This window comes from Centropristis striata, chromosome 7, assembly GCF_030273125.1.
Source record: "Centropristis striata isolate RG_2023a ecotype Rhode Island chromosome 7, C.striata_1.0, whole genome shotgun sequence".
NCBI lineage: Eukaryota > Metazoa > Chordata > Actinopteri > Perciformes > Serranidae > Centropristis > Centropristis striata.
In genome coordinates this window covers 39,091,387-39,100,870 of record NC_081523.1, presented here as the reverse complement: position 1 = coordinate 39,100,870, position 9,484 = coordinate 39,091,387, and the positions used below count along the sequence as shown (strand labels likewise).

At 39.4% G+C, this 9,484-nt stretch overlaps 1 long non-coding RNA gene across 1 annotated transcript; it reads right to left on the bottom strand.

Annotated features, from left to right (window-relative positions):
- Positions 1 to 307: 307 nt before the first annotated feature.
- On the bottom strand, positions 308 to 758 carry LOC131975477 (uncharacterized). The gene is made up of 3 exons (XR_009394730.1): positions 670 to 758; positions 485 to 579; positions 308 to 351 (listed from the first exon to the last, which is right to left on the bottom strand). It is a non-coding gene; the product is annotated as an uncharacterized LOC131975477 (long non-coding RNA).
- Between the last annotated feature and the right edge of the window lie 8,726 nt (positions 759 to 9,484).

The window sequence follows — 9,484 nt, the reverse complement described above, 5'->3', positions numbered from 1 at the left end:
TATGTACAATCTTCACCATCAGGTGTCGCCTTTGAGCAAGTGAAGTGGGCTCTTGCCACTTAACAGCTTTGTTGTTGCAGTGTATTGCATTTAATAGTAAGAATCAATTTGATACTTTCAGCAACACAGTTTTCAAGTGGATCAGAGCAACTTCACATATACTTAGTTTTTGTTGCTGAGTGCAGAAATTAATTGACTGTCAGTCAAACTATGTACCAACATTAAAGACACCGACACTGCTTTGACATATGAAATATATTCAAGTTTAACAGTTAGTGAGTGATTGATTGTCTTCAGAAATGTCTTACCTCTTCTGAGCTTTCTCGGTTCCCTGTAGTGATCTCGTCAGCTCTGGAAAAACAATAAAAGATAAGTATCTGCAATTTTGTTAATTTCACCTGCCAAACTAATTTATGCCAAAACAGATAGAAAAGATAAAGTAATTTTGTGAATGCACAGCCACAACACAAACCATGTCCTTTACCTTGTCTTGTCCTGGAAAGGTGTGCTCTTCATAAGCAAAGATTCTGCTTGGTATCGGCACATATTGCTGTTGTTTTGCAACCACTTAATCAAAATCTACAAAACAAGCATGATAATCAACGACAACAATACTACTACTACTACTGCTACTACTACTAATAATAATAAATACATGGTTTTGCTCACCTCTGGCAAAATGACCTGTGAAAGGAATTGCTGCTTCTCTGCTTCAGGTCCAGGCACTGATAGGATTTTTTCCAGTCGCTCGATAATTTCCTCTGTCTGGGTTAACAATTGAAGACAAAACATTTAAAAACATTTTTAAATACCATGCTGACCGAGGAGATTAATGATACAGACATAGATACAATGTGAAACTGGGCAATTGTATACTAGCAAGGCATTATTGTCACTATTTATCAATTCCTCTCTTTCCCCACCCTCTGCCTAAAAGTCATGTCATTCCTCCCATTCACCAGGATTTCTCTTCTTTTGGGAAGACTTCTTCCCAAAAGGTTGTCATACATTACTTTCAAAATTTTCACAAAATTTTCACAAAATTGTTTGGGAATATAACTTCTAGCAAACTGTGATTTCAAGATATTAGTCACTCACATAATGTTGTTTCAATTATTTGAAGACAGGAATGTGTGCAAATAAGACAAAAGAGAACCCCGTGCATACCTTTGTGTCACTGAAAATAGTGCAATGTTCGCTGTAGTATTTTCGAACGGCTGGATCAAATCCTCGGTGCCGCCACAGATACATTCTGTTGGACAGAGCATGTCCACTCTGTAGGTCTCTCTCCAAATTCTGTAATATTAAATATATTTATTACATGATTACAACCTAACAATTTGTGTAATTAATAAATGCCATATAGGTTAAACAAATGTACAGCTCATGCTGTTACCTTTATGTCTCCATCTGTCAGAATTTGGTCTGCTTTAACAGACTCAAGGATGGTGTCTCTGTTAAAGACAAAAGACAGGCCCAAATTGGACCAAGATCTTAACATGTCTAACTTTGAGAGTGTTACATGACCAAATATGGCATCTCCCCGAAACAGCGGCATGTGCCGCGGCATCTAGTGGCATGTGCCGTGTTATCTCCCCGAAACAGTGGCATGTGCCGTGGCATCTCCCCGAAACAGCGGCATGTGCCATGGCATCTAGTGGCATGTGCCGTGGCATCTCCCCGAAACAGTGGCATCTCCCCCAAACAGCGGCATGTGCCGTGGCATCTAGTGGCATCTCCCCCAAACAGCGGCATGTGCCGTGGCATCTAGTGGCATCTCCCCCAAACAGCGGCATGTGCCGTGGCATCTAGTGGCATCTCCCCCAAACAGCGGCATGTGCCGTGGCATCTAGTGGCATGTGCCGTGGCATCTCCCCGCTAGGTGCCGCTGCCACGATTTGCGCTTGGCCTTGCACGGAAAAATGGCTGAAAAAGCCAGAAAATACACTGTCGGACTCGGCATCCCTGCAGCCTGGCAGCAGTAGCAGAAGCACCGGAGAAGCAGAGGAGCACCTGCCGACAGTGCCAAGGCCAAGTACGCCGAAGGAACTTCAGCCGCGCAGCGAAGAGAGCAAACCGTGCCGCCTCCGAACCGGTTTCACCGGGAGAGGAGAGACCACCAGGACTCTACAAGACTACGTAGTGAGTGAAAGCCTTGGGCAGCTTGAAGTGGACATTCAACAATAGTGCAAGTGGTTGTTTTTCGGCATCATCGACTCTATTCTTATTGAAATAACTGCGCGTTTCAGTGAGCATAATGGGAAATACATGACAGCTTTAAACGCTTTAGGCCAGTTCAGAGTTTCACGACAGTTTCTGAAAAACAGGTGCACAGGCCAGGATGAAGAGAAAGTGACTTTGAGTCAACTTCTTGCAAAGGACTTCAGAGTGTTCAGCACCATGCCAGCGGTAATGACTGCGTTCAAACGCAAACATTCGAGGCATTAACTGCTATGTGCGAACCTATTTATTGAGCACAGACAGACGAAGCATGTTGCAGACGGAAAGCCCATCTCATCCAGCTAGCATTTGAGAATGACCTCTGAAGGTAAGAGCTGGTTATTTTATGGTTACTGATCATATGTTGTTGGACATGTTAGATCAGAGCCGTCTGATCTGTGGAGTCTGATTTTATGTTGCTCTGTTACCTGGAGTGTTTCTCGGTCGTATTACAATGAACGTTGTGTTAGTAAAGCAGGTATATTTACTTAGTGGCAGTGTTATTGTAACTTGTTTCTTATCACGGTGAAACTTATGAATTTGTGTATCTATGTGGCTTATATAAGACAGTTGGGCTGCATACGTTTTCTAATATCATACATCACGTCATCGCCCCCCCTAGGTTTTCAGCCGCCCCCCCCCCCTTCTGTACTGAACTTTCCCGCGATTCGCCAGTGACGTCAGTTAGCAGCTAATGCTAGGTACAATTTGAAGGGTTGCTGTTGTTTATGGATGCATACATTTTACGTTTTCTGTGAACTTTGAAACGTTACTGAATGTCCCCGTCCTCTCGAATGACACACTCTGCTTGCACTTTTGCAACAATATCGTTGACTTGTTGTCACTACAAGCAACTGTTTAAATTGTAGCTAGCGTTAGCTGCTAACTAGCTCTATTCACATAAAGCAATCATGGTCATTCCCTTATTGAGTGATAACGTTTCCATTTAACAACAAAGTGCCCAATCAAACAGCATTTTTTTAAATTTAAAACATAATTCGGTTAAAACTTACCTCAAGCAGGAGTGGTTATGAGGAAAGCAGTCACTGAAAATGGCGCTGGCTAACTGCAGGTCTAACTTTAGCAGTTAGAAACTGATATGGACTGTTCCAAACAAATCGTAGGTGAGAAATGTTTTTTGTTTCTTACTTGTTTTTTATTTGTTCTCTAGAGGTTACACACATAACCTAAGATACATGTTAGAAAAAACATCACAATCAATTGTCCAAGCATTGTGTTTAATTAAAAATATAATAATTAAAAATATATGAAACCCCTCATCTTAATGGTCTCACCCAGCAGTAACCTCCACTCCTCGTGCATCCCGCCTAATCTGTTTGACAACATTGATTAAACATTGATCTAATGATTGCAATTCAACCATTAAATCCCACCATAATTCAATGTTGATTCAATGACATTTTTTCAACTTTCAATTCTTCAGTTGTTGATTCACCAACAAATTTTCAACCATAACCATAAATCAACGATTTCAATCAAAATACCATGTTGAAATAACATCTTCTGCTATAGTGTTGTCCTAAAAAAATGTCTGAGGTTTCTCAAGTTTTCTCATTTTGTATTGAAATTAATGGACCGAAATGTTTCTGCAGCCGCCGTCAGCGCCCCCGTTGGAATTTTCGGTAGAATGCAGCTCAAGGCACTTCCTGGTTTGCCTCACTGATCAGACCCGGAGGTTGCCGCCTGCACTGCATGCATAGCAGACATGCACACAATTCTGTTTATCAATTCTGTTTAATGGCTAGCTAATTTAACATTAATGTAAAAGCTTGGCAGACACACACACACACACACACACACACACACACACACACACACACAGGATTGCTGGATTTATAGATAGATATATGTAAACTATCACAAAGCTGAAACAACAATTCACTCATGCAACATGGGTGCTTATGCTTTAAGAAATAAATCAAACTGGTAATGGCAGTGCTCCTGAAATATGGCAGCATACATTTCATTACTGTCATTCATCAGCAGTGTGCCTTCTGCACATGCAGGAGTATGAGCTGTATCTGCACACCATGGTTCACGACTCTAAGTGAGCTGAGTGGAACAGTATGACAGTTAACCTCCAAATCATGAATATATATTTTTCCCCTTGCCTGTAGTACTGTTATTTATCTAGATAGTTTAGGTGAGAGTAGGAGAAATCAGCCATAAAGATTAGTAGAGGGCACTTTGCTGGTTTGCTTAAAGCACCACAAAATACATTAGTCAGGACATTTCACCACAGGGAAGATGATATTTAACAATTTTTTATTTAGCTACCAAATGTGTTTGTTATTATTATTATATAAATGTGTTCAAGTATTCAGTGTATTCATTTCACTGAATCATCTCTAAGGTTTTATGTCCAGCTGGGTTTAGGCCTGTGAGCTGCCTCACATGACACAGATATCCTTCCAAAAAAACATCCGCCAAAATCAATTATTTGATATTAGGTCACCTTGGCAGACCACAGTCTCCTCCTGACCTACTTCAGTCTCTCTCTCTCTCTCACACACACAAACACACACCAATGAAATGACAAGACGTCTTGAATGCTAAATATTGTGTGACAAACACTTTAGAAGCAGTACTCAATAAAGTAACAGTACTCATCCAAAACATCACAAGACATTCTAGTCAGCCAGAGAAATATTGATCATGCCGACATCTTTGTTACCTGCATCTCTCACAACACACCTTCATGCTCTATTTCACAGATAGCCCCTCTGACTGAAAGATGCAGGCCAGGCTGTTCATTGTGAGTCTGTAGGGAACTGGTCTGATGCCATGCAGGATCCTGCTGTATCCCTGTGGCCTGCTTCTTCCATTCCTGGTCTCCAATACTTTCTAGGCTGCTCATCGATCAAAGCATCCGTGTGTCAGTTGATGTGTTCAGAGAGCCGGACATTTGGGCTCATGGACTTGGAGAAAGCCTATGAACAGGTTCCCCATAGAGTCCTATAGGGCAGTGGTTCCCAACCTTTTTCTTGGGGGACCCACATTTTTACCATTGTAAACTTTGGCGACCCCCCATTGTCCATTGCTTCTATGAAGCTGAGCTCAATGTGACTTTCATGGTACCCTCTCTTTTTCTTTTTGAGATATTCAGCATTTTCGTCTCCCTGACGTTCGCCATTTTCCCATTAGCTATGTGTTTCTGTTGTTAGACGAGGTTACCGCTAGGTGAGGTTACCGCTAGGTGAGGTTGCCGCTAGGTGAGGTTACCTCTAGGTGAGGTTACCGCTAGGTGAGGTTACCGCTAGGTGAGGTTACCTCTAGGTGAGGTTACTGCTAGGTGAGGTTACCGCTAGGTGAGGTTACCTCTAGGTGAGGTTACCGCCAGGTGAGGTTGCCGTTAGGTGAGGTTACCGCTAGGTGAGGTTACCTCTAGGTGAGGTTACCGCTAGGTGAGGTTACCACTAGGTGAGGTTACCGCTAGGTGAGGTTACCTCTAGGTGAGGTTACCGCCAGGTGAGGTTACCGCCAGGTGAGGTTGCCGTTAGGTGAGGTTACCGCTAGTTGAGGTTACCGCTAGGTGAGGTTACCTGTGTATACTGCAGGAGGGATGTTCCAATTGTCCTTTTTCTCGCGATATAGCCTTTATTTTTAAACTTTCCTATCAGGGTTTTTCTATTTAAATAAACGAATAAACGCTTAATGTAGCCCTTATTTAGTTGTTTTTGTCCCACTAATGAATTAAATGCTGACTCATCTATATTTAAACACATTAGATTTATTACATCCCTTAAAATCAAGAGGGCTTCGCGACCGCCCATGGATCTTTGGCGCCCCCCTTGGGGGGTCGGGGCCCCCCTGTTGGGAATCACTGCTATAGGGGGTTCTACTGGAATATGGGGGTCTGGGCATCTTGGTACGGCCCATCTGGGCCAACTATTAGTGAGATGGATAGACCGTCAGTCCATCAGTGTGCTGACCCTCACCTATGAACATGAGCTGTGGATAGTGACTGAAAGAATTAGATTGCCACCAAAATGATTGTCCTTCATATAATAGGGTGTGTGCTCAGACATCTAGAGGGAGCTCAGAGTAGAGCTGCTTGTCCTTTTTTTTCCGTTTTTGTTTCGTTTATTTCGGTCAATACATGTCATTAAAACAGAAGTAACAAGCCAGAAAAAAACATTGAGTAAAGTAAACAATAAGTAAACAGAGGAAGAAAATTGATAATAGACATTTGGACGGAAAAGGCTGAAGTATAGCTTATTACACCTACCCTGTTACAACTCAAGTTAATTTAAAAATTAGAAATGTACAATTTGTTATTGATTAATAAAAGAAATAAGCAGTCACAAAAGAGAGAAAAGAAAGAGGCTGCTTGATTTTTCTTTTTTTTTCTTCTTCACCTCCCCCTCCCCTTCCTTCCTCTTCTCCTTTCCCTTCTTCATCCTTTCTTCCTTAAAAAAGAATAATGATGATAAAAAAAGAACTCTTTGCTCTTTCACCATAATGGAAAACAGATGTCTTCCGTCTCTCTGTACGGTGGCTCAGGGGTTCAGAGGATTGTATCAGCTGTGATTTGAAAAACAAAAATCCCACATCCACAGCTCTGTATTCTGGGATCTTTACTCAGTCCCCCTTCAAAACTATTTGAGCACTTGAGCAGACCAGGTGAGCTTTCTGTGCTGCTCTTCAAAGAGCAGACAGGATTTTTAAAAAACCCTTTGTTTGTGAACTTTGTTTTTTAATGCAGCTTTTCTCAACCTTGGGGTCGGGACCCCAATTGGGGTCACTAGATGATTTCTGGGGGTCGCCAAATCAATTTGGAAGTCAGCTCTGTCTCCACTGTGTTAAAGTGTTCATGTGTTAATGTGTTTTAGTCTTTTTGGTCATTTTTTTTATCATTTTGTGTCTTTTTTTTTGGTAATTTTGTGGTCAATTTGTGTCTTTTTTGGTCATTTTGTGTCTTTTTTTGGTCATTTTGTGGTCAATTTGTGTCTTTTTTGGTCATTTTGTTTCCTTTTTTGGTCATTTTGTTTCTTTTTTGGGTCATTTTGTGTCTTTTTTGTCATTTTGTGTCTTTTTTTGGTCATTTTGTGTCTTTTTTGATCATTTTGTGGTCAATTTGTGTCTTTTTTGGTCATTTTGTTTCTTTTTTGGGTGATCTGAACTGTGCGTGTGAGATTCTGTTCAGTAAGCGGGGGTCACGGACAACATGCATGTTAAATTGGGGGTCGCAACTCAAAAAGGTTGAGAACTACTGGTTTAGAGGATTGTATCAGCTGTGATTTGAAAAACAAAAATCTGGACCTTGTACACAGGTATTCTCTATGTCCCACATCCACAGCTCTGTATTCTGGGATCTTTACTCAGTCCCCCTTCAAAACTATTTGAGCAGACCAGGTGAGCTTTCTGTGCTGCTCTTCAAAGACCAGACAGGATTTATAAAAACCCTTTCTTTGTGAACTTGTGAACTGTTTTTTAATGGACGCTGGCACCTGTTTTACATTCAAGGTACACATATTCATCTTTAAACATTTAAATTCAAACCTCAAAGTTTCAGTTTTGAGTGGAAACAGAATACTTCCCGGCATCATGAAACATTTATTGACTCGACCTGGGAACAGCTTTTATTTAAAGCACTACATGGTTTAGCAACCTCTTACCTGTCTGACTGCTTGTCTGAATATGTTCTGACCCGATCTCTCAGGTCCTCTGGTGCCGGCCGGCTTAATGTAGCGAAAGTGAACTACACAAAGTATGGTGAAGCAGCGTTTTGTTTTTATGCACCAATGGCCTGGAACAGACTGTCCATACAAATAAGAGAAGCAACATCTCTTCATAGTTCTAAGAGGCAGCTCAAGACCCATTTCTGCACTCTAACTCATATTATAGGTGTTATTTCTCATTAATTTGTTTTGAACTGTTATTGTTTCTACCTCAAGCTGGATGAGGACGTTCTTGTACCTGCCTTCAGTGTTTTGATTTGTTTGTTGTTGTTTTTTTGTTTGTTTGTTTTCTTTGCGGGAGTAATAGAAATTTTCAGATCTAAGTTGTTTGATATACTATGGTTGACTAATAAGAAAATAAGTAAATAAATAATAATAATAATAATACATATTTATTCGACATTAAGTGGCTATATATAGAGATACAATTTCTTATTTTTGAAGTGTTGAGTATCAGGGGAGAGGCCTAGATAAGTATTTTATACTTCAGCCTACTCCCTTTTTTTTTTTAACCAAAATGATATAAGGAAATGCATATTGAATATTAAGTTAACTGGTTCTTATTTCTATCTTATAACTTAAACGGGGCAGATGCATGTATATGTATAGGGCTTTATATACTGTATGTGTGTAAATGTTTATATGTTTATGTACATCTGTTTAATGGTGTCTATGTGAGTATGTGTATGAATATGTATATGCATCTAGCCTACGTTGTTGTAGTTTATGTTGTTTATTTTTTTTCGGTTCGAAAAGAAGAATTAATAAAATGAAATGGAAAAAAAAAAAGAAAAATATTATTTTATATATCTCATTATTTTTGTTTTTTTGTTATTTGCAAAACTAATATTATTCCAATACCAAGGTTATTATAGTTAACGAAAACTAACGAAACAACGAAAACTAGAATTGAAAAAACATTTTCGTTAACTGAAACAAAAATAAAAACGAGTTTTAAAAAAAAAAAACTAACAGAAATTGTATTGTGTGGTTACAAAACTAACTAAAATTATAATGAAAATGTCTTTCGTTTTCGTCTTTGTCAACTTTTTCATACATAATCCAGTGTTTCTATTAGAAAGAGGATTCTGTTAGTCAACATGCAGGAACACATGGTAAATATGTTTACTGAGACTGGGATGTTACACTCCAACCAAAATACAAAACACCTGGAACTGTAAGAGTTAATAACCTTATTAATCCACAAGGACAATTTACTGAACAATATCTGAGGACACATTTTTAAGCACAGCCCATGTAAAAAGTCTATTTTGTTTTATTTATTTATTTATTTATTCTATTTTTATTTTTATTTTTTTCCGTGTATGTATATATATATATTTTGAGTTTCTTATTTTGCACCAATGGGAGTTGCACTCCAATTTCGTTGTGTATATATACAATGACAATAAAGGCTATTCTATTCTATTCTATTATCGGGGGTAAGATGGATAAACCAAAGGAAATAAAGGCAACATTTATTATGAACTCTTCTTGCCCCCAACAAATGCCCCATCACAAAAAAAACTAATCTAACACTTAAACTAATTAAAAAAAACTAA